This window comes from Triturus cristatus, chromosome 7, assembly GCF_964204655.1.
Source record: "Triturus cristatus chromosome 7, aTriCri1.1, whole genome shotgun sequence".
Taxonomy (NCBI): Eukaryota; Metazoa; Chordata; class Amphibia; order Caudata; family Salamandridae; genus Triturus; species Triturus cristatus.
In genome coordinates, this window is record NC_140590.1 from 1213742412 (window position 1) to 1213767394 (window position 24983).

The 24983-nt window shown below is 41.9% G+C and overlaps 1 protein-coding gene and 1 long non-coding RNA gene across 2 annotated transcripts in view; one reads left to right on the forward strand and one right to left on the reverse strand.

Moving 5' to 3' along the window:
* LOC146811635 (uncharacterized) overlaps positions 1–19071 on the reverse strand; it is a 126405-nt gene extending 107334 nt beyond the window's left edge. The window contains exons 1-3 of the long non-coding RNA XR_014966762.1: positions 17757–19071; positions 15045–15142; positions 9234–9333 (exon numbers count right to left, since the gene is read on the reverse strand). This is a non-coding gene — a long non-coding RNA (uncharacterized LOC146811635). The remainder of the gene's footprint in view (positions 1–9233; positions 9334–15044; positions 15143–17756) is intronic.
* Positions 1–24983, forward strand: part of LOC146811634 (transmembrane protease serine 9-like) — a 1785969-nt gene that overhangs the window by 299058 nt on the left and 1461928 nt on the right. The window lies entirely within an intron of this gene.

Genomic DNA, 24983 nt, shown 5'->3' on the forward strand with positions numbered 1-24983 from the left:
CGGGTTGCCGCCTGCACTGTGAAAACGTGGAGCAGCTGCAAGCAGTTGCTCCGTGTTTTCACATGAATGTGCTGCCCTGGGGGAAGCGCGAGTTCACGGCTGTGCATTCTATGTAATTGGGCGCACTTTCCCTGTTTGTTCCTGGCGCATCTGTTTTATGGTGCGCCAGGCGCAAACAGTGAAGGTGCGCCCTAATACATAATGTGGCCCCTGAATGACTCCTTCAACTTGTAACCCTCATCATATTACAGACCATTTTATTACCTTTATTTACACACTTGTATGATTTATTGTCTCTGTATAATGTGTGCATGTGATGTTATATGTTCTGACACCCTACACTGGGATGAGTAGCGCTGTAAGAGAATTGAATAAACAAAAATAAATTAGAAAGGGCTTCTAATTACCCATACAGACAGATATATCTGGCATTCTTACAGTGCATGAATATCTCTTATATACAGGGGATGAACAAAGTCAAAAACCTGCCTCTAAATCGTTGTTTCACAAGTTTTTTTCCTCTAAGTTTTTGTGAAGTGATAACAAGCTGAGCTCCGTATGATACTCTAATTAAAGGAGGGATGATGGTCCTTTAAAAATAAGGCCTTTGTTTTCGTCCAAGCTGGAAGTGAAAGTAGGAAAGCCTCCTCCCTCACCATCTGCAGGTTGCTCCAGAAGGAAAGTAGACATCATCCGAACGCTGTTGAATGTGGCCCAGTACTCACAAATGACACAGGGACAAATTTAGCATATTTCACTGGGTCCAACGCGATCCCAGCTCAATAATACCACCCACATCTAGAATCTAGCTGGATACCTCTCATTTCCGACACTGCATGTAATGTTTATTTCTATTACACCAGTGTTACGGAGAGGACTCTTAAGCAGTTGCTTAGCAATCAATGGAGCAGCCGGAGCAGGGCATCTGAGCCTAATGGTTGAAAAGGCCCTGCTTCAGCAGCTGCTTGAAATCTCTGAGATCAGCACCACAGAGCACATTAGGTGTTACTTTGCCAGAATTAAACAGCTGCACAGTTATTCACTTCCTGCTAGTTCAGAGTCCTTCAAAAAGTAGCTACACTCTGATTCGCAGGCAGGGTGAACTGAGGCGGAGGTCGCACTCCACTTTGTACCTATTGCATGGCTGATGGACCAGGAGTGGTGTTAATCCCTTAGCAGATGCTGAACCTGTATCTCGATAAAGCATTCTAAATGACAATTTCAATTGAGCACATAGAACCCATTTGGTTTTACAAAAATTACATAGAAGTATTTTTTTTTTAAAACAACTTTAAGCTTGTTTTTATTGGCATTTTAGAAAATGTGATAAACATACTACTAAACCGCTGGCTAGCTGACATAGAATAGATCCTGTCTACAAACAAATATCCTGTGTGCCGAATTTCCCTCCCTTTCCTTGTTGTGTTCAATCGACTCAACTTGCAAGGCTGGACTAGTTACCTCAGTTTCCACTGCTTGCCTCCCAAACTGCCTACATTGTTGTCCATTTATTTTCTCTGACCATGCGCCAGTCCATGTCATTGCTCCACCTCTTCTGTGTATAGTTTCCTCTACCCCCCATTTGCAGGCAATATATCATTTTCTACCACCAGGATCAGTGTGATCCAGCTTTTTTGGTGCATTGTGATTGATTCCTCGCCTATTATGTTAAGTAGAGTTTGCTTCGGTGTGCCCTGTATGTGAGTCCCCAACGTGCATGACATGCAATCCAGCACTGACTGACAGTATGTTTGTATTGCTCGGTATTCCCAGATGATATGATTGAAGGATCCCACTGCTTCACAACTACGCAGGCACATCTCATTTGTTGCCCTTCTCATTTCTTGCAGTTTTAATCTTGAATAAAATGCCCTATATAGTATGCAGAACTATATCAGGCAGGACCCTGCCCATATTGCTGCTACCTGCAGACCATGCAGTGGTGGACAGTAATTTTAGAAGAGGAGTGGGTGGAACCGCTCACACACTCACATATACATATACACTAACTCTCTTACACCATTCCATTCACAAACGCACACAAACACACCGATTCACACAACTCACAACAAATTGATACATACACGCACATACGCACCAAACAATTAAAAACAAAAACTTACCTGTGCTGCAGTTCCTGGAAAGCCTCGAAGGTCCCACAAGGGTTGGGACTGCTGCATATCCTCAGCAGGTCAGCCAATGAGGGAACGCTAGTCTCTCACTGGTCACCGAGTGGGATAGGGTCAGTGAGACTGCTGACCCCACTCTATGACGAGGTGTCACTGTTTGACACTCACCCCTGGACATTTCAGGGCTAAAAAGTGAAGTGCCCAGGACGGAGGCTATCAGTCACACACCCCTTCATCATGAGGCGGAGGACCTTGAGGCACTTTTGCAAGGCTGAGGAGGTCACACCCAGAGGGCTATGAAATTCTCAGCCTGGCAAAGTTCAGCTTAGGCAGCCAGGCACCTACACGTTTAGCGCATATAGGCTCCTGGCTGCCTGACGTGGACAAGAAAAGTGTATGTCAGGCTGACCGTTGCTCAGCTTGACAGATACGCTTCTTGGCTGGAAAAGATTGAGGAAGAGTGGCTCCTCCGCCCTGACAGACAGGCTGCGGCTGGCCCCTGTAGTACCTCCTCCCATTCTGAAATGGTACCCGGTTGGCTTCCCCGGCCTCCCTCAGCTTGTGAAGATGTCTCTAGAATTTGTTTACTATTTTCCTTCGTCAAGGGCACCACTAGCACTCCCTCCTCTGAATGCTCAGAATCTAATATATCTGTCTCCGGGGTGATGTGTGATAGCAGTGCATGTCTGATCCGAAGGTAATATAAGGTTTCACCCTCAGTCAAACCTTAAAGATTTATTTTCAGATTTTGTCAGACAGATATTAATTAACATAGTCAAAAATCAATCAACTACTCATAGTGCATAGCTCAGTTAAAGTACAAAATCAGAAGACTCATCAAATTTCAGGTCAGTAAATACAAAGTATAAAATGGGAGATCAATCCAGCATCACCTCCAAGGGTCAATAAAGAAAGGCTTCTCTCACATCCAAAAAAGAGCACAGTTTTATAGGGTTTGGAATTTTTTTTGTCATGCATTCACTACAATTGCACATTGTTCCCACAAATTAAACCAATCATAATTAACCAGAGTGAAACAGTGGCAAGAAAATACATTTTAGGGAATCTCACAATTATACAACATGGAGATGCTCACAGAACACTACCTGCATTTAGAACTAAAATTATTAGATTATGTGTGATACTGCTTAGACATCCAGGTGCAACCTTGAACAAGAGAAGTTATACTAAAGCAACATTTCAATATTCTTGTGAAGATCGTTATCTTGCCTATAAAAAGTACATTCAAGGAATGAAAATACAAGTTTATCCACGTAGTGCAGGACATTGGTAACAAACCTCCAAAACAAGATAGAGTATGATGCTTAAAATTTCTCTGTTAGCCAGAGTTCGATTTTCATTTATGCATTACATTGAATTTCAGAAAAAGTACGCTATAAACCCTGCCACTGATGATTCACTAGAATCATCATAATCTGCCCTTCTAAACAGATTTGACAAAATAGATGTCATCAGCTTAGGACCCTTTCACCTGGATTGTTCCAACTCCATCATCTTGTCATAAACCCTACGCTGAATCTCACTCCACAACCTTTTTCTTCTGCTCATTGATGACACCTTCTTTTTCCCACAATTTGTTACATCCATCCATGAAATATATCAAAAACCTTTGCGGAAGAGAAAAACACATGCAGCTCTAATTGAAATTAGTAGTATGGGCATTAGTATTAGCTTAAGGATTCCCCCTCCTACACTTCCAAGTCACTCACCTATCTTTGAAACCCCTCTTCCAACTGAACTGGCTAAAGAAGACATTCCTTCTCAGGCACCAGTCTCTTCTAGCTCTCTTAGTTCATGAGTGATATTAGTGATATTAATAACAAAATTGTTAATTGGGTTACCTGTTTTAGGAACAAAAGCATATCATTGCTTTGAGCAAAGCACTTCAAAAACTCCACCTACCTTTGTAAGTATTATGTTCAAAGCAAGTCTATTTTGCATTATCATAGCTCACTTAGCAAGCAATTCCTTATTAATGACTGTTAGCTCACCTGCAATATTAGTAGCAAGACTATTCTCGAAATTAGACAATTTACCGCCTCTGTTCTCCTAGAGGCAAGGCTATAATTCTAGTGCTGTGCACAGCCAGGCAGGTACTCACAGCCCATTGGGGTATGGACTCTGCGACTGAACATATTAAGTGGCTTCACAAGCCGTGGGACACTCTGAGCATGGAGAGGATCTCCTCTACAATAAGCCACCAGAAGTGACATCTTGAGAAGCAATGGGGTCTGCATACTTTTTCCTGCAAATACATTTTGAAAACTCTCTTGCTTGAAATATCTATGAGTGCTCCCCATCAAGGATCTGGATTTGTGTGCAACGGTGTACACGGACCAGTTCCTAAGGGCCAAATGTGACTTTCTTGGCTTCCGCTCCTTTACCAAGCTCATGAGCGAACAGGGCATTTTTCTTCTTATCTCCCCCTACTTTCTCTCCCCCAGGTCCATTATTCCCCCTTTTTCTTTTCCTAGTCCTTTCCTTAGCCAGCTTTGATAGCCCCACTGGCCAGCAGATGTAGGTGGGAGTATGTGTTACCCTTGTTTAAACAATTAGTAAAACAGATTTGAACGATAAAGAAGAGCGTTTTTAAATCCTCACATAATTAAAAGCTACTCTTACCGAAGGCCAAAGATATCACACAGCATCTGTTCAAAGCAATGCCTACTTCTACTTAGTTAATTTATACTACCCTCTATTTAGATTGTCTTTATAGAATATCTTCGGAAAGACTAAAGGTGCATAGCAAATTCTCACTCAGCTATGCAGCACCTCAAAATAAGTTGATTTGCCAATAACATAATATATTACCCGTATACTAGTTTTTTGTCCTGTTGGCACTGGATTCTTTCTAAATAATTCTGGGTCCATTCTCTCCACCGTACCGTTTCTGCAGATTTGTTCCCTTCCCTTTCAAGAATGATGCATAGTACCTCTCTCTGTCAAATTCAAATTTAAACCTCTGCATTGACTCATCCATGTTTCTGCCTTTGAAACGTGCCCCTCCTTTCTTATTCTGTCATGAAGTTCATCTATATAACACATTTCAGCAAGGTTACTTTTGTATGAAAGCGCATTTGCAATTAGGTCAATACGGTTAGATTGTTTAAAATGCTGGAAATATTTTAACATGTATTCCCTTTTGCTCACCTTTGCATAAGCCTTTGAGAGTCGAGAAATAGGGTTAATCATTCACAATGATAAGTTTGAAGAATTTGTAACCAGTACTTTCTATAAAAGTGACTCATCGTCAGAATAAAGCAGCTTAACTCTATTTTGATGACATCAGATTAAAAAAAGCATAAGACAAAGGAAGATAAAAGTAGAGGTAGGCAAATAGAAACAAACATAGCAATTTTCTGCATGCCTTTGGTATTCAGCTAACATTTGATACAAACATTGTAACCAAAAGTACTTTCAGAATTAGCTTTATGTAACATGTTTCCATATAATTGTTCTTTACTTGGGCTTGATTTCCTTATATGTGCGCCATCATCTTCCTGAAGCCAGTCACATAGTCCACCTCATCCGTCCGTGAAGACTGAACCCTATTTCTTTCTCTGGAATCTCTCGGTAGGCCAGCAAGAGACATGGCAGCAGATCCTACTTTCTCCTGAGGTTCTCTGGCAGAGTTCCCGTGATGCTCCTCAGTGTTTCGTTAAACGGCTCCACCAAACCATTGTTTTTTGGGTGGAGAAGTGCTATGTCACTCCAGCTTGCTCCCACATCTCTTTCATATAGGGAGAAATGAAATTGGTTCCCCATCGGAATTTAAAATCCTTGGAAATCAGACCCTAGAAGAAATCCATAAGAGAGGTCTCGCTACTACCTTTGTAGTCCTGTTCCTGAGAGGTACAGCTTCCTGATACTTGGTGGCTTAGTCCGCCATAAACAGGATAGACTTGTTGTCTGACTGTTAGGTAGCTCTAAATGGACCAACAACGTTTATTCTCACCCACTCAAATGGAGCAGCTACAACTGGTGCCTTTTTCTTTCCTCCTGTCTTACCACTTATCTGGCAACTACACAGGTTCTACAGAACTGCTCTGCATCTCTGCACAATCCTGGCTGGTAGAACAGAGGGTTCAACCTATCCTGGGTTTTCATAATCCCTTAGAGTCCTGCTGAGAGCACTTCATGGGCCAGTTGCAAGATGACATTCCCGGAGGAGTTCAGTGGTGCAGCCGGTTCCCTCAGCGCAAACACTAGTGTACCTGTCTCTGCTAGGAGAAGTCAGACTGCTCATGGCCCACTTGACAGCTCCCGGTGGCACAGGCTCTCTCCTGAGCGCCACTGCAAGACTTCTCAGTTGTAATACCAGCTCACAGTTCGAGAAGGCATATTAAATTGTCTTTACCTAGTGAGGGTGTGTGGGGGGTAAATCCTTCATTCCACTTCAGGATAGAGTTCAACGAAGGTGTCGTCCTCATCACATCCTCTGCAGTCCTCAGTGGCTAGTCAGGAAAATTCCCTTGCTTTGTGGGTCCAGCCCGTTGAACGAAGCCTCAGTCTTACCTTCGGGCAACGACCCAAATCTCTCTGCAATATTGGTACCGGCAGTCCCTCCTGGCATATGGGGTTGCTGTGATACAGAACAACACAGATGCCGCCTATCTTGGTGCAGGCACTGACGCTAAAATGGTTACGAGTCTCAGCACTTCTGAAAGTTATACTTTACCATTGCTCCCCTCTGGCATACGGGGTCACTGTAGTGTGTTAGCACAGCACTTAACTCATGACTCATGTCTTGCAGCCCTCTCCTGGCATATGGGAGTCACCGAGATGTCAATGCCCACAAGCAATGACCCTATCGGTGCACAGCCTCACACCTCACTCTGGGAATTCTCTTGCAGGGTTCCATACTGGACCTCGTTCCCTCCAATGCTTTCCTCTTCCTCACAGGGTAAAGTGGTCTTAGAAAGCAGGCAGGGGCTGGTGCTCCAGGCTCCAGTGCAAGTGTTTATGATGTCTTGGGTAATGTTTCTCACCCAGCAGGGAAACTAGCAGGCCGGTGCTCCTGGTCACAGGCAGAAGTCTTGCAGAGCTTCCCCTTCTCACAAAGCCCGTCTAGCTGCCTGCAGATGACACATTTTGGGGTTTCAACCTCCCCTTCTTATAGTCAATTTCCAGACACCAGTGTGAGTCTTTGAAGTTTTATGTTTGGGTTTTGTTTCTTTTGAAACTGACACTTCTCTTTTTCTTCTTTCCTTATGAAAGACGATCTGTCACAACAGGCAAGACTATGAAGTTGATTGTCCCACAAAACAATTTGTGAGAGTGACCACAGTTCATACCAGGATGTCAGCCGCAATGATATATGCGGCAAAAGATTAACCCCAGTCCCCAGCTTTACCCTTGAAGATTACCTTATCAGCTTCATCTCCTCTCCTGAGATATGCCCAGGCCCCATCCTTGTGATTTATCACTGAATCAAAGAGCAGTCGCTTTAAGTGTAAAAGTAGTCTCTTCTTTTTTTCCCTCCAGTGTGTGTCCCTCCCAGCTCACAGGAAGGAAGCAGGCCACAATTCCGTCTTGGGGAATTCCACTCCTACTCATGTCTCCACCAGGCAGGCCTGGGCGTCCCAAAATAGAAACCAGGGTCCTCCATGTAATATACCATTGCAAGCACACTTGGCGTACATTCACAGCACACTAAGGCCCTAATTACGAGTCTGGCGGTCTGAGGACTACCAGAGTCGCCGGGGCGCAGCAGTAGCAGTAGTCACCGATGCACTGGTGGTCCGATTGCCCTATTAGGAATTCGGAGCTCCGACCGCCATTGCACTGCAGCAGCCGCCAGGGAACTGCCATTCCCTAGCTGTCCTGCTACAGTCTGAAGGCATTAATATGCTTGGTGGTGCCCTAAGGCACTGCCAAGCATATTACAACTTTGCTCACAGCCAGTGCTTTCATGGAGGTTCTTCTTCCATGAAAAGACTGGTGGTGTGGGAAGAAAGGGGGCCCCATCATGCCCCTGTGCACAGGGGTGCATGTAAGGGGTCAGATGTTGTGCTCCCCCTTTATTTCTGCACCCCCAGTGCCTGCACAGGAAGAAATGCATGAGATGGTGCATTTCTTCCTGTGCAGAAACGTGCACTGGCAGTCCGGCAGCGGCTTTGTCTCAAGTTCACAATGAGCCTTTTAAACAGCACCACTGCAGGCCCTCCACGCCACCTGCCGAACAGACTACAAAAAAACTGTAATCTGGCACCGGCGACTCTTGGGGATGCGGGGGCATGGCGCTGGTGAGCCACCCGCCCTCACTCCAGCAAAAGTCATAATCGGGCCCTTACTCTCCAGCACTGTTACCTCCATGCATTGTACTCTTACATGTACACATGCATTCAGCGCACACTCTCAGTCTGTTTGCACTGTTAAGCACTGAAGCTGCTCTATGTTTATCCAGGTTGTGTCATTTATAAATACACACACTGCCAGCATGCACACTTATCATATGCCCACTTCACAACACTACACCGTTCATGTATTGTACTTTACATAAGCACGCATACACCCATCACATGCTTTCATGGTGCTCACACTTCACAGCAGAACCCCTCTCATGTCAAATTTTCTTTACAGGCATATGTACGCGCAGTACATGCACTAAACACAGACACACACTGCACAATACTGCTCTATCCCTGTACTGTATCCTTCCCAGGTACACATACATCCAGCGTAGAGTCACTAATTCTTCGCTGTGCAGCACTCCACATCTATCCGATGTAGGCTATGGGGTGTGTTAAGCACACAGCAGCGGAACTTTTAAAAAGGTCAGTGAGCCTGTTGGCTTCAGTACAGTGTCACAATGTGAAAAAGTCCTTTTCACTACTACTTATTACTAGACAGCATGTTGCCACGCCTGCGACTGTACTGCTTAAATCCTTGTGAAGGCAGTAGCCTTCCACCACTAATGAGGGTAGTGCTTTAGGTGCCTCAAGCAAGACTGCATCCTTTATATATACATGTCTCTTTCTGAGTACAAAAGACATGTATAGCACAATGTTGAGCTCTTCTTGCAGGATTGCATTTATTTATAAGTATTTTATGTGTTTACTTAGAAATGCGAATTATTCTTACCTTCTGTAAGGCTACTTTGCTTTGGAGAGATGTTTTGAGTACTTCTTTTTGCAGTTTGAAGTTTTTTCAATTTCTTTAATTGGTTTGTCTTTGTAATGGTCTAAAAAGAAAAGAAAAATGCTTTTAAATGTGCACCTTTCCTTACTAGGTACTTGGCAGAGTGTGATTAGTAAATATTCCCCAGTCACTATCTAGCACCTTTCCTGACTAGGCACATGGCTGAGGTAGATTTGTAAATCTTCCCCCTTCCCCGTCACAGCCCAGCACCTTCCCTGACTAGGCACTTGGTGGAGTTACCTTAGTAATTCTACCCTCCCATTCACTTTTCAGCACCGTACCTGACTAGCCACTAATTCAAACAAAAAGTAAAAAAAATAAGAGCCTAGTTTCTGTTCTGGAATTTTTTCGATTTTGAATTAAAATGAAAATCGAACATTTATTTTAACTTACAATTTTAGCCAATTTGTAACAGTTAACAAACAGCGTTGATAGTTGACTTATGATATTCTGCAGAATATATGCCTGAAAATGTTTAAAAAGTTGTTTTAAATGTCCATCATTTTCATTTATTATGCTATTTCTATACGTATTAATGTTGTAAATTATACATACTATGACAGATAGATGGCAGTGTTTCAAATAGTGTCTCTGAAATACTCTTTCTCTCTCCAGTGCATGTAGCCACTTCAGAAGGCAGTGTACCACCGATCACAAAGTTGTAGATGCCTAATTTTCAGCAAAATAACTGTTGTAAACTATGTTTGTGCTTTTCTGTGAACAAAAGCATGACTAACCCTTTAATTATTTTGTCAGTGTTTTTTTGGTCATGTTTTTGACCTTCCTCGGAATGTTTGTCTACCATCTTGGTTGGGGACAGGGTCACAGTTTGTTTTGTAATGCAAGTGGTCGAAGTTATCATTTTGCATTGTGATATAATGATGTTTTAAATATTGATATAGAGTTGCGATGTATTGTAATGTGTTGTGTTGTATACACCTGCGCAATGCAACAGAAATTTAATTAAAAAATATTCTGAAATATATAGTATCATACAGTACAATTTATTGATTGTGTAAAAATAGTTTTAATTTTGAAGTTTATTTTTAATTTTTAACTTTAAAATATCATTTGTGGTAAATGTGTGTGTTGAAAAGGTTTGTGTGGTAATGATAACTTTAATGTAATACTATGTATGTTTGTGGTAAAGGTATGCATGGTACAGGCTTGCGTGCTGAAGTTAAATGCATTGTAAAGACCGCGTGGTAAAAGAATACGTTGTTTTGTCAAACAACTAGACTGGATCCCTTACATCGCTGTGAGTAAGCCTTTGTAAAGGTGTTCCAATTGGGGAAAAGTTTGGGTTCCAATGACTACAGTAGCCGTCTAGTTCCAAAAAGATCCTCCCATTCCTTTGGGTGTTTGGTACATTCATGCTTAAAACCACAGAGATACATTCTGCAGATACTTTCCTCATTCCCTTCTCAATTTCATGACCCAAACATTTCTGTTTTTTACAGATACTTTATGGCCATGCTTTGTGAGATGATTACGCAGTGCAGTTGTATCAAGTCTGGAATACTCTCTAGGTTTAGATGCTACCATCAGGTCATCAATATACTGTACTACCACTGAGTTACAGGGCAGATGCAGACTCTCAAAATCTCCTTTCAGAATCTGAGAGAAGATGAACAGACTCTGTCAGACTATCCTCATGATGAGGAATGGAAAAGAATGCTTGGCACAAATCAATTATGGTAAACTAACTAGCATCAGCAAGGATTTGGAACAATAGGTCAGCTGGATTTGATACCAACGGACTACATGAAACTACAATATTATTAATTTTGTGCAAATCCTGTACTATCTTCCCTTTCCACTCGGTTTCTTTGATTCTGTAATTGGGAGTTACAAGGACTTCTGACACTTCCTTCAAAATTGCTTGATTTTCTCAATTACAGGGGCCAGTCCCTCTTTTGCTTTTCCAGTAAGCTTGTACAGATGAGTAAAAGATAACAATACATTAGGTTTCACTTTGATCTGCACTTGCTCTTCACTTATAATTAAGCCAACTCCACTTCCTGTAAGATCCCAAACTGGACTTTTCCCTGCATCTCATAAATCAAGAGGTAAGTTCTCTTTTGTGAGAACCGGATTCAAACTCGCTCTTGACCCTTGTATTTTTATTTTAAAGTCTAAACCTTCATCCTGTGTTTGAGTTGCTACATCATCCGGTGTGCAGTAAATTACACAATTTGTTTTACACAAAAGGTAATGACCCAACACATTAACTGAACTTTTGTCACAAATTGTGAACTGATGATCATTTTCTATAAATCTAATTTTTACAGGATGTTTGCTGACTTTACGTGGTGATCTACTTGTTATTGTTACCTACAACTTGGATGTCCTTCCCTAAGAGAGATAGTTTTGAAACCTCGATTGGTTGAACCGTTGAACATGAAGGACTGATTAAAAATGATACTGAATGGTTATTCACCTAATTATCTACATAGGAGACAATCTTGTTTACCACTAGGACTGCACCAAGCGTACCATCCTCTTCCCCTTTTAGCCACTGCCATTGTGCCTGCATTTGACTCAGTACAGTAGGAACTATACTTGGTGTTTCTGTAAAAACCTTTTTGAAAAACAGGATTCTGTTGAAAATTTTAGATTTTATTTTGCATATTGTATTTCATCATTGGGGCTTACAGAAAGTTCCATTGAACTGCCTTTGATCCCGCATTGAGGCCATTTGGGCTGATATCTTCACATCAGTGACATCTGACTTATGTTCCCTTATATCTGTGGAACCATTTATGATTTGTCCACTACTCTATTTGGATTGGATCTTCAATCTTGTTTTCAATGAGGAGTTTTGCCCCAGAAATGACAGGGTGTACTATTTTCCAACATATTTATATTTTTCATTTTTTACATCTGAATTGTTAACAAACCCTCTACCTTTACCTTGAGGACCAGCCTGTGGAACCATTGAATTATTTTGTACGAATTGGAATAATTGCTCTACACACACACTCCTTGCATACCCAATGTTCACACTTGAAACAAACCAGATTCAAAATCAGAATCCAGTATTTGAGTATTTAAGAAACCATTCCTTTCACCTTTTTGAAAATACATTGTCTGAGCTACGATGTGGTTCTCCTTAATCTTCCTCTGTTTCACGTCAAAACAATAACTACAATACTTGGCATATTGCAAAATCTCATCAAGAGATTTTGCTTCTCAACGCATCTCACTTGAATATGGGAACTAATCTCTGAGCGCAAACTCAACATAAAAGCTGAAACAAATCTGCTAATGCCTTCTTTTGCAGAATCATAAACTCTGCTGTACTGCCTGTACATTTCCTCTAATCTCTCATAATTCACCTCTGGGTCCTGTGTCACATTTTCATCATTTTTTACCAATTGAATCCTTTTTGCAGCACCTTAGTCTTTAAATGATCCATCACTAACATATATGTAGCTTTCACAGTAGGAATGACCATTGTTGGGAGAAACCCTTGTAGGTTCTTCATCTGACCAATTTGCAACTGCTTTGCACTCCAACCACAAATCCTTATAAATAATTATCTCAAACTACCCATTTAACCAATCCACACAACCTTTGAAATCATCCGAACTCTCTTGACCTTTTTCCCAGTTTTTGTTTAGGTTGAAGAAAATTCTTCATAAATGTCAGGCGATCAGACCTCAGCATATGCACCTTCATGTACTTCTCTCAAAGGATTTCCATCAACCACTCCACACTCAGAGGAATTTACACTTCTTTCTTTTTCTTTCTCTTCTGTTTTAGTTTTACACCTTTCTTAAACCATCTTTCTCTGTAACCTTTTACATTCATGCATACATCTTACTAATTCTTTTGCATTCAATGTCAAGCTGACAAGTTCTTAATTTTTTTTTGGGAAGTTTTATATAGTGAGAACTAGACCTGAAGGTATCAGAGCGCTTTCCATGAGCACCAGTTGCATTACAGACAGACACATTCATTTTTGTTAGGCATGGGGAGATTAAGTGATTTGCCCAGAATAACAGGATGTTGAGGCTCCCTGCCGAGACCCGAACCTAGTTCCTCTGCTCCGAGGTCGGCCTCTCTAGCCGTTAAGCCACATCATCTCCCCATTTCTTGTAATTTATGATCACTCAAATCCATTCAATAATTTTTATGCAATTTCATCCACAAATTCTTCGAGTTTCTCAAATGCACTACAGCACGCCTTGCTCCTTACTCAAATACCCCAACCTATCTTCATGAAAGGACAGTATTTTGTTTTCATGGACAGTACAGTTAATAATTTTTCTAAATTCCATTTTAAGTCTAACAACATCCATTTCTGTTTCCTTAATCATCATTAAATGGAAGTGGTCTCAAATTCAGCAGATCATCTAAAAATCTTTCATCATTATCTGAACCACTAGGAAGTGAATCACTTTCTTTATCCTCTTTCTCATATTTATTTTCTTTTTTGTTATTATTTGCAATTATTTACTCTCTTTTTGTTTGTTTCCTTTACAATTGCAGAAAACACACCCACTCTTTGTACCGTCCTCTCTCCGTGCCTTCTTCTGTGTACGTCTTCTCGCATCTAGCCAATGACTCACTGCTTTCCTAACCCTGACCTCTTTACATTTTCTTTTGCTCTATTTTATTCGTCACAAAATCCCATTCAGTGCTTCAAACTGTGCAGGTCTAGGCTGTGGGTTCGCCTGATACATAGTTTGCCTTAGACACTCAATCTTTCTCACATTAAAAGTGCTATTCAAAGGAAAAGGCTTATGTTGTTTCATCACCAGTAATTTAATGCCTTTGTTCGAGCCATAGACAAGTACGAAGACCTGAATTTGGTAACATTTCGTGAACAGGCGATCCTTCAGGGGTGAACATTATCTCCTTTATAACAGGATTTTTTTACTTCTTCAAAGCAGCACTAATTTTTGCAAGTTAGTTAGAGCAAGACTACAAACCAATCACAATACAATTTCAAAATGAGGCTTGAAATGCAAATCTAACTTCAAAACAAAGAAACTTTGTCTGCCTATTGGATAACGGGACTGGAATCAAGCTCACAACAAACAACGATAATCACTAAAACAGTTCTCACTCACACTAAGACTAGTCTCCGACCAGCAGCTATCTACCACTTGGGTCTGTGCATCTATTTTCTGTACACAACAAAGTAAACTGCACAAGCCTAATTAATTCAAATACAAAACGGAAAGTCTTCCAATATAAAGACGAAGAGCCACACCGATCCAGTTCTTCAAAATTATCCTTTATTCACGGGCACAAAAAGACGCGTTTCGAGCTATCTAGCACTTGGTCACATGACCATGGTTCTGATGCATAGGTTTAAATGCTCTTTTCCAGATAACAAAAATAAAGAAAAGACTCTGGATTTCACCACCATCCAGAGGCTAGGTGAGTAACAAAACATTGTTATATACCATTTCAATAATACCAAAAATCATAATAGTGGACTTGCTAAGATTGTACTTTGTAGCTTTTCATTGTGAATACTAATTCAGGTATAGTACCTAAGTTTATAATACCATGCATAATGTTGATAATACAATATATACTGGGAACAAAAAGGTGCACCAAATATTTACTCAAGGGTCTAGGCAAGTCTTTAGTACCCAAATATGCATATAATTAGAATATAATTAGAACATCATTATCTCAGGTCTAGTACCTTGAAAAAGAAATTTATACACACATAAGGTTCTGTATTCAATACTATATGGTTGCAAAATCCTATTATCTGGTGCCTCAATTAGTTACCTATTAGAGGAGAGTGTGTTTATAAATACAAACACATGTTCTCCGTGCACGTAGTTTTTAACAGTAGTTGGTGACACACTCACTCCATCAGGTCCAATCTATATGGAGGCAAACAGAGAAGGGAAATATGATTAGTAAAAGGTTCACACCTAGTGATCTATAGACCCATAGACAAAATTGTTATATACATTTCCTCCCATATTGTAATTCTCACATAGTACCTCAATATCAAGAAAAATAAAGAAAACTAAGAAAACCTGAGCAAGTCAAAAAAATATATATATAGAAGTGAAAAGTTTAAAACATTACAGAACAGGAATTCCTATCGGGATGTCAGAAGATTGCCAAATAGACAGATTTAGAGATGCACACGCATTTCTTCATCAATGTTCAACCCTATAGGGGTGATACTGCCAGCTTGGAGAATGAACTTAGATTCTGATCTACGTAAGGCCAAAACTCTATCACCCCCTCTTGGGTTTTTTGGAATTGTATCCAATGCAAAGTATTTGGCCTTAGTCCAGTCTCCATCATGATGTTGATTAAAATGTCTTGCAGTACTGTAGGAAAAGTCTTTGTTAGTGATCGCTCGCCAATGTTCGATTATCCTCTTCTTTACAGGGAAGGTAGGTGAGCCTATGTACCACTTGTCACAAGGGCAGGTGATAACATAGACAACAAATTCTGTATTACATTGAATATGTTTACGTATGCTCCATTTTCTGTTTGTTCTTTGTAGTGTCACCTCCCTCACATTGTCACTGTAACTACAAGCTTTACATTTACCACACTTGTGGAATCCTCCCTTTTTTGCCAGCCAGGTCAGTTGTTTATTTTCCATGTGACTTCTCACTATTTGATCTTTTATGGATTTACCTTTTCTATATGTTATTGCTGGATGAGGACCTAGTTTGTCTTTCACTATTTTATCTTGGAGTAGTATGTCCCATCTTTTCCTGACTATTTGGCTAAACAGGTAGGATTGTGAGTTGTAGGTGGTAATCAGTCTAATTACAGAGTCAGATTTGGAGACGTTGGTTTTAGGTGGTTTATAGAGTGCTTCCTCCCTCTTGATTGCATCTGCTTTCTTCTCTCCTATCCTAAGCATGTTATTAGGATATCCTCTAGCATGAAAACGTTTGCTCATTTCAATTTTGTTTTTCTTATAAGCTGCTTCCGAGCTACAATTTCTCTTAGCACGGAGAAATTCACCGAAGGGTATACTCCACCTAAAATTAGGTGGATGGCAGCTTGCAACGTGCAACACTGAGTTGCCAGCTGTGTTTTTCCTGAATACCTCAGTTACAAGTTTGTCCTTGGCTATATTGGAGAACTTAAGATTCACTGAGTTGTTGTTCAGCTCTTTAGAAAAATTAAGAAGATCTTTCTCAGTACCCTCCCAAATAAAGAAGACGTCGTCTATATATCTGAGCCAGATATTAATCTTATGAGTCCAATGTTCTAGGGTTTCACTCCAGAGCACCTGCTTCTCCCACCAGCCCACCAAAAGATTGGCGTAGCTGGGAGCGAAGCAGGTGCCCATCGAAGTTCCCTGTATTCGTTTGTAAAGAACTCCATTGAATATAAAGATGTTCTCCACAAGACATAATTCAATCATCTGTAGCAGCATTTTGGTGTGAGCCACTAGGTGTATGCTTCTAGTTTTAAGAAAGTGTTTGCATGCTTTCAATCCATCATTGTGTCTGATGCTGGTATATAAGCTTTCAACATCTAAACATACCAGCCAGAAATGTTTTTCCCAATGTATGTTTTCAATTTTTTGGAGAAAGTCTTTAGTGTCTCTAATATACGATGTGAGATCTTTGACATAGTCGGCTAGAAAATAGTCCACATATCGTGAAACATTCTCTAGCAGACCATTTTTTGAGGACACTATGGGCCTTCCTGGTGGTTGTCTGCAGTCTTTGTGCACTTTAGGGAGGAGATAAAAGGTTGGTATAGTTGGAGTTTCATTTTTTAGAAATTTAACCAATTGAGTAAATTATCATCGGACCATTCTTTGAGGTGATCAGAAAGTTTAGTCTGCAGCTTTGAAAAATAAGAATGATCTACCTTGGTATAGCAAGTGGTATTCGTCAGTTGCCTCATAGCTTCTTGAATGTAACTCTTCTTTTCCGAAAGAACAATATTCCCACCTTTAACAGATGGTTTGATGATAATACTATCATCATTCTGAAGACCCTTCAAGGCTTCCCTTTGTGTTTGCGTAAGATTTGATCTCATGATGGGCTTTTTTAAGAGTTGTAATACATCCTGATTAACCAAATCATGAAAGACATCAATGTTATCTCTGGGGAGCTGCGGTCTGTATTTAGATTTGGCTCTGAAAGGTGTAACAGCTGGTATCTTAGGATCAAAGCCTAAATTTTCAACCGTAGAGATAATATTGGGGTCTAGTAGATCTATAGATTGTGTCATATGTGTTTGATGTTCATTCATAAGACTATCCAGTGTTTGAAGAATTTCTATATCACTGATCGAAGGCGTGATGCTAGTAAGATTAGCTCCCTGTACTTTATCCCCTAAAAGCCTGTTCTTATGAATTTTAAACAATCTTAACTTACGCACAAATAAATACATGACTATGCGTGTCTGTGCATAGTCTATAGGGGAATCTGGGCAGAAAGTCAGACCAAGTTTAAGAACCTGTTCTTCACTTTCAGTTAACTGTCTATTGGAAAGGTTAATTACCGTTAGTTCATGTCCCTTTTCTTCCATTATTTTCCTCTCTGGGTCTGGCCTTTGGTTCCCACTCCAGTGCTGTCGTTCTTTGTTCCGTCGCTCCCAACGTCTTTTACTCTTGTTTTTCCTCCTCGGCCTCGATATCTTTTTCTTCCACGTATTGATTGTTGGTTTGCCTCTAGCATGAGGCGCATTTCCTCGGAAAAAAACGTTACATCTGTGTGGTGGGAAAAGTTGCTGTCAATTGAGCGAACTTCAGAGCTTAGACTCGTACCAGATTCCCATCTGTCTTTATCAGCAGCCCCCAATGCTCTATCTTTAATGAGGGTTGTGCGTAATTTATCAAATTTCTTTGCAAAGGTTAAAATTCTACCAGATTTATAGTCCCTTTCATCTCTCTCAAATTTTCTTTGTTTTCTTGCAATAATGTCTTTTTCAAAATTGATAATACGTTCATTCACTGCAGTCAGGACCTTCTTCACCTTATTTTGGTTTGAGTCTTTAGCTAAATCATCAAAGTTCTTTTGCATTGCTCCTCCCAAGCGTTCTTAATCAAAATTTGCAACATCGTTTTTGAGCACGCGTTTGTATTATCCAGCCACGCTTTAAGTACCTCTGGTTTTGGTTTGTTTAAAGTAGGCACGATAAAAATGCGCAGTCCTCTAGGTATGCGATCAACTTCTAAATAATTTTGAAGCGATGTGGCTTCCCACCAGTGACTTAGTTCTTTTTTGCGCAGCCTTTCAAGCAGATTTCCCTTTTGCTTCAGGCTATATGTCATTTGCGCATCATTTGTGTCATTTTCGCCCCTTTTGTCGCTTGTTGTTATTGTCGTTTTTTTGAAAATCAATTCTGATGAGGCCTCCCGCCCCTTCAGGAACTCCATTGCCCACAATGCACTCACGTCTCAGGACTGGATCGCGTCTTCAAACAAATTGTTCTGACGCGCCCTGGCAGCTCTCTCACCCTCACGACGATCGTCACCTTCCTTTGCATCCGCCGGTGATTTCGATAGTCAGATTCGTGTTCCGGATGAGTTAATCTCGTGCTGCCGGCGGGTTCAAATACAACTAGACTATTAAGGACTCAAATGAGGAAACAATCTTTTGACGTGTCAACACATGCATTCAGCAGACAATGACCTAATTAATACTACCTTGAAATCATTGAGAATCATATTACAGAGACCACATTAAAACACAACACGTCAATAAGCACAATTCCAAACAATGTTTGCATGTCATCTGAAACATTAAAATGCAATACAAATTTCAACTTCAAGCGACTGAAGGACAGGCATGACACAGAACCATCTACAAGACACATGTCCCTACTTCCCAAAATATATACTCACTCAAAATCATTCAACTCTTGCCACATAACATTACAGATAATGCAACATGCAATGGACAAGCCCTATTCATACTAAGGTAAGGCAACTCCAGTAACTACTCAACTGGATCGGAACATCTGGCTGATCCACTGCAACATTAGGGTCTGGAACTAGAAGAAGTCAGATCCTATTGTCAAAACATTTAAGAAAGTGCAAGTAAAAATTACAGAATTACACTGAAGTCTGTACCACATTTTCCCCAATCTATCTAAACCATCCTCTCCTACCAAAAACTGTTGACACTTTTACAACAAAAGGGCTGATTGCTGGGCCAGGGCTATGTGTGAGTATTTAAAGATGAGAGCCCTAAGAAGAAAATCATTGGATCCACAAAAATCAAATAGGAACATCAACACAGGAAAATTCACAGAAGACAAGATTTAAAGAGCAAACCATGTAGGTTTATTTTAAAATTAAGAAGCAATATGGAAGGCAAAATGGATTTTGGCAGTCAATTCAAAATGCTCAAAAAATGCAAGTAATTGTAAAATCATTGGCAAGTATAAATAAACCCTAACCAAAAAACAGTAGCCTGTACCATTTATGACCTTGCACAAGGCAAATGAGAAATAAAGAGTATTTATCTTAAGGACTGCTCAATTGGTAAAAGAGGAAGAACATGACAATATATTTTGAGTGAAAAATGATAAACAGAGCAACATGGAATCTGCTCTCTAAAAGTCCGGAACAAAATCCTGGCTCAATCCCGAAACTGTAATTCTTTATACTTTTTAGACAGAGAAACTGTGCAGTCATGATGTGGACATAATAATACTCTAAATTAACCAATAAATAACATAGAAAACACATAACATGTTCATATTGACTTTTCTCTATATCTAAGGAATAAACCTGTATTATGCTATGAGAAGCAACTTTCAATTACATCCGTCCCTTCTAGAAACCTTCAGGAAAACCATGGAGAGAAATGAATACATTTTATAATGATACAGTGTTAAAACCACAGAACAAACTAAATTTTATGTATTTATTGAAATGGCTGATTGTCAAAATCGCAGCATCACTGTGCATTGACAAGAAAGAGAAAGCATGATTTTAGGCCTCTCTTCTTGCAGTCATCTACAATGGGTAACATGGTTAGTTCTAATTTGGCTATGATAACACTTAGGACCCTATTACGATGAGGTGCAGAAAGCCTCCGAACATAGTTCGGAGCCTTTCCACGCCTCATCACAGTTTCAGAACCGACAGCCTCATTACAATGGAGGCTGTCAGTTTTGAAACCGGCCAGACATTCCGTCTGGCTTCCGACGGGCTCAAGCAGCCTGTCTGACAGTCAGAACCAGCACGTAATCCCTAGGGCATTTCAAACCATCCAGATTACGATGTCGGTCTCCAGCAGGCTTTCCATGCTGGGCTTTCCAACCTGGAAAACCTGTCGGAAAGTGACTTTGGATGCCCATAGCAGGGCCCCCTTTACCAAGCAGTCTCTGGTTGGGGGCCGAGCGGGCACCCATGGTGGTGCCCCCCTGTTCATCCCTGTACCGTATGGCAGGCATGGTGCCTGCCACACAGTGCAGGGATGAACACAAACTCCCTTTTCTGTGTGGGAGCTTGTGCTGCAGCCGGTTTCCGACCGCAGCACAAGCTCCCATATAGAATAGGGAGCTTGCGACCCTATAGTGTGCGGTCACATCAAAAACACGTGGTCGGGATTGGCAACATCGTAATAAGGGCCTTATTGTTTTATTAAATACAATTTGAGCATTGCATTTGGGGATTCTTTACTTTTAATTAAAATGGCAGAATTACTTTTTGTGGAACCTGCGGCAACATGCAATGATAGAAATGGTGTTTAATGTTTAAAAATGCAACTAGGGGGCGTGGCCAGACAAGATGGCCGAACTGACGTAATCTGTCTGGGTTCCCGATCTGCGCTCAGGTCTCGGGTGGATATGATATGACGGAAGCCACCGATACTGCTGCTGAGTTCACCAAACTATAGCTTAGCGGTCAGTGGTCGGGGAGAGAGCTGGCTTACAGGTGGAAAATCTGCATATCTGACGGTTTGGAGCTGCGAGAGGCCGGCCGCAAAATCCCCAAAATGGCGGCTGCCAGCTTCCAGTGCGCTAAACACAGCAGAGTGACGGCGGAGTGACCGAGTGGGCACTCCTGACCAAAGAACCCCCACGGCTGGCAGAGACGCTCACCGGAGACACCTAGCGATAATAACAGCCAGAGAAGGTGCCGCCCGGGCTACGAAGTGCCCAACGCGGAGGCACCTGATGTCAGGCCCGTGGCGGTGGAGGAGCCCGAAGTGCCAGGTGAGCGGGTGGCACCGCTGAGGGGGGAGACGGCGATCGGCACAGCGTAGGAGTCATGCAATGCCCTGTTCGGCCCCTATAAGTGTGCAGAACTCTTTATCACTGAGATCCCCCTCAGTACCCCATTCCTGACTCTAAGATGGCGGCCAAGGTAAGATGCAACACCGGTGTGGGGACACTCTCCTAGACCACCCATTGGCAGAATAGAGCAGCTGTGAACGAAGCAGGCCTCATTACCTCACAGCTTAACAGAAGGAGAGTGCGCCGAGTGAGGTGGGGGCGCCTTAGGGACCCCGAACTGCATACCAGAGAGGGGCAAAGTGGACACACTCAAACCAGTAAGGACATGCTGGGAGCCCACTATGGCCTTCGGAGCACCATGGCCCAAGTTCTGATTTAAAGCACCGATCCCAGCCGGCAGCGGTTATGAACAGGACCCCGCAACGAGACACACGCATTCCGAAGGGTGAGAGCCCCTGCTGATGACAGTTCCCGAGCAGCTGGCCAGTCAGGTCTGGAGAGATCTACTTCGCTGTTCCAGAGGAGGTGTTATGGGGAAATGACCGTGGAGTGGTATACCGGCAGAGCGATCCCAACGTGAATAGGCTGACAGCGCCACTACCGGAAATCACAGAGCTGTTGCACCGACATACTGACCTACCATTGATAGCCGCTGACACGATCCCAGAGGGTTGATGTGAAGCACTAGGTACACCGGAGGTTCATTGCTACACCTCTGGGGCAAGAGGTACGACAAGACCGTCTCTATGCCGCCAAAGAAGACCACAAACAAAACCACCAGTAAGGTTTCCAGCTTCTTTCAGCCATTGGACAAATGATCACAGCTAGACCGTGACGACTCCCCCGACACCATGGCCCTCAAGAAAGACGACCTGTCGGCGTCTCTCCGAGACTTTAAAATAGAACTACGAGCGGACCTCAGTCAGGATATTAAAGCCTCCATCGAACAGCTGAAGTCTGACTTGAACTGCCGACTGGCCACAATCCAACAGGATATTGGCTCAGTAGGCGTGAGAGTGGTGGACTTGGAAACGCAGTCTCAGGAGGTGGAAAAGAAAACTTCTGAGGTGCACAATCAACTACGAGACCTTCAGGACCAACTACACCTGACACAACTAAAAGCCGAAGACTTAGAGAACAGGGCTCAAAGAGGCAACATATGAATCCGGGACCTGGAGGAGAGAGTCGAGGGACCGGACCTCAAGGCCTTCCTTGAGGGCTTGTTCCCAGAGATTGTGAGCCCACAAGTCCTGAAGATCCAGTTGGAACAGGCGCACCGTGTAGGAGGCCCATTGACTGGATATAGGAGAAGAACACGAGATGTGCTTGCCAAATTCCACTCATACAAAGTGAAAGAAGCGGTCCTTCAGGCGTTCCAGAAAAAAGGCGACATCTCCTTCCAAGGTCACAAATGCAGTATCTATCAATATCTGGCACCCGCCACCCTGGCAGGAAGGCAGCAGTTCAGACCCCTCACATCGAAACTACGCTAGGATCATGTCAGATACCGTTGGATCTATCCATTTGGCTTGAGCTTCGAACATAAAAACAAGCAGCGGCACGTCACTCATCTACAGGAGGGATTGAAAATGTTAGGCCTTCTACTTCTTGCTCCCGAAACCGTGTTGGTTCAATCTAAGGAAACGGAATGAGATAACAGGAACACCTCTCGCTTGGCTGTGAGTCCGAGAGGAGGTCACAAGTGACCGCTGGTCTAAGGAAACAGAGGAGGAGGAGGTGTCAGGCATAGGGAAGGCGCAAAAGAAATATTCACTAGTAATTAGAACAATCACACTGTTTTGGGACGGTGCTATAAGGAGGATAGAACCACCAACTACTCCTGATCTGCAGCCTAGGCTGCTCCACAAAATATTAGAAACAATCCTTAGCATACGTCAATCATCAAGTACGGTACAAGAAGTAAAAACTGAAGAACAAATGTAAGACAGATCAAGAATCCACAATTAACAGCCGGTTTTCTTGGTGTTCTTCACTCTTTTAATTCATGTGATGATTTTCTTTTTTTACTACTCATTCATATAGCTGGTCCGAAATTTCAAAGCCAAAGCCCAAAGCCAGCACGTGTTTCGTCGCTTTTTGTTTTATATACATGCGAATTTTTCAAGGCTAGGTTTAAAACAAATATAAACCAGGGTCAACACAGGTATGAACAAATCTTACAACAACTGCTATGGTGTAACACCCATGTACCAACACCGTGATAATACAGTCATAAGTTGTAGTCATTCTAATTCCAATTTCAATGAGCGTTCTGAAGTGATCAGAATATACAAATTAATCCGACATGCACTAGTTGCGAATATGCAGCTAGTCAACCTAGTAGAGTCAACCCCACTCAGGAAATCATCATAATATAATGAGGATACCCTAGGATGTGTTATGTGTCAAGTTATATCTAATATGTGACTATTCATCAATGCTGATATCACCAAAGAGCAAAGTGTCTACCAGAAATTAGCACCAATGGTCCACAGTGAGTGCCCTGCCACCCACAAGCAATAGGTCATGCCAATGGTCTTACCAACCTGGATACGTAAACTTATAATGACGCTGTGAATAAAAGAAGAAAAAGGGAATGATATTCATACAGTGCCCATTCTAAAAGTCCATAACAGCGTAAAGTGGCTGCAGGTCCGGTAACCGATCAATAAATAACCTACTTGGCGTGTGGTGTTAATTCCAACCCACAACGTAACTCAGGCGTGGGGTGAGACAGATTTCAATTCGGTAGGTGTCGCAGAGTCCGTGTACGGATCCGGAGGTAAGTGTTCCAAACTGTAAGGAACATGAAAGAAGCGGCTAGTACCACATGGTATACAAATTTTATCAGTGTGCAGGTAAAATAAAGTAAAGTACCACTAATGTCTACAGATCCGAGTAAATAAAACTCTCCCCATGTAGTAACATGGCAGAATTCTACTAAGGCCATCCCTCTTTCGGCGATGCCCCATCTGCAAGTAGCCACCATGTGTAACAAGGTAAACATATCAACTTAAACAAAGGGGACTCTAGCCGTGTCCCAGTAGGGGTAGGTAGCCGTTGCTTAGGCAGTCCACCATAAGGGTAAGTCAGTATGTTCTAAAAGCCACTTCGCCTCCTAGCATAAATTCAGAATACCTCAACAAGTAATCGCCAAAGTAGCTATGCGTATACAAGATGTGATATTTAACAAATACTGTATCCCATGCGTGAGTACCTAAAAAAGCAAGAATCGTCGATGGGGCGCCTTACCGAGTAACAAGAAGTCACTCGGCACACACGTACTGGCTTCGTAGGGACTGGTATTAATGTTGTTTACAGTCTATTCAGATTATATCAGAGCACTTCCCTTACATGACTAACTTGAGGTGGTACGGAGCTATCTTCCTCACTGCGAGATGTTGACACTTCATTGTTTATATATACATATGCATCTTATAATTTGCTTGTCTTTTTTCTGTGGAGTGTTACTATTTCGGGTTTTATACCTCCAGACCTTGCCGAGTTTATGGCATGACTTTTTTATCTCTTATTTGA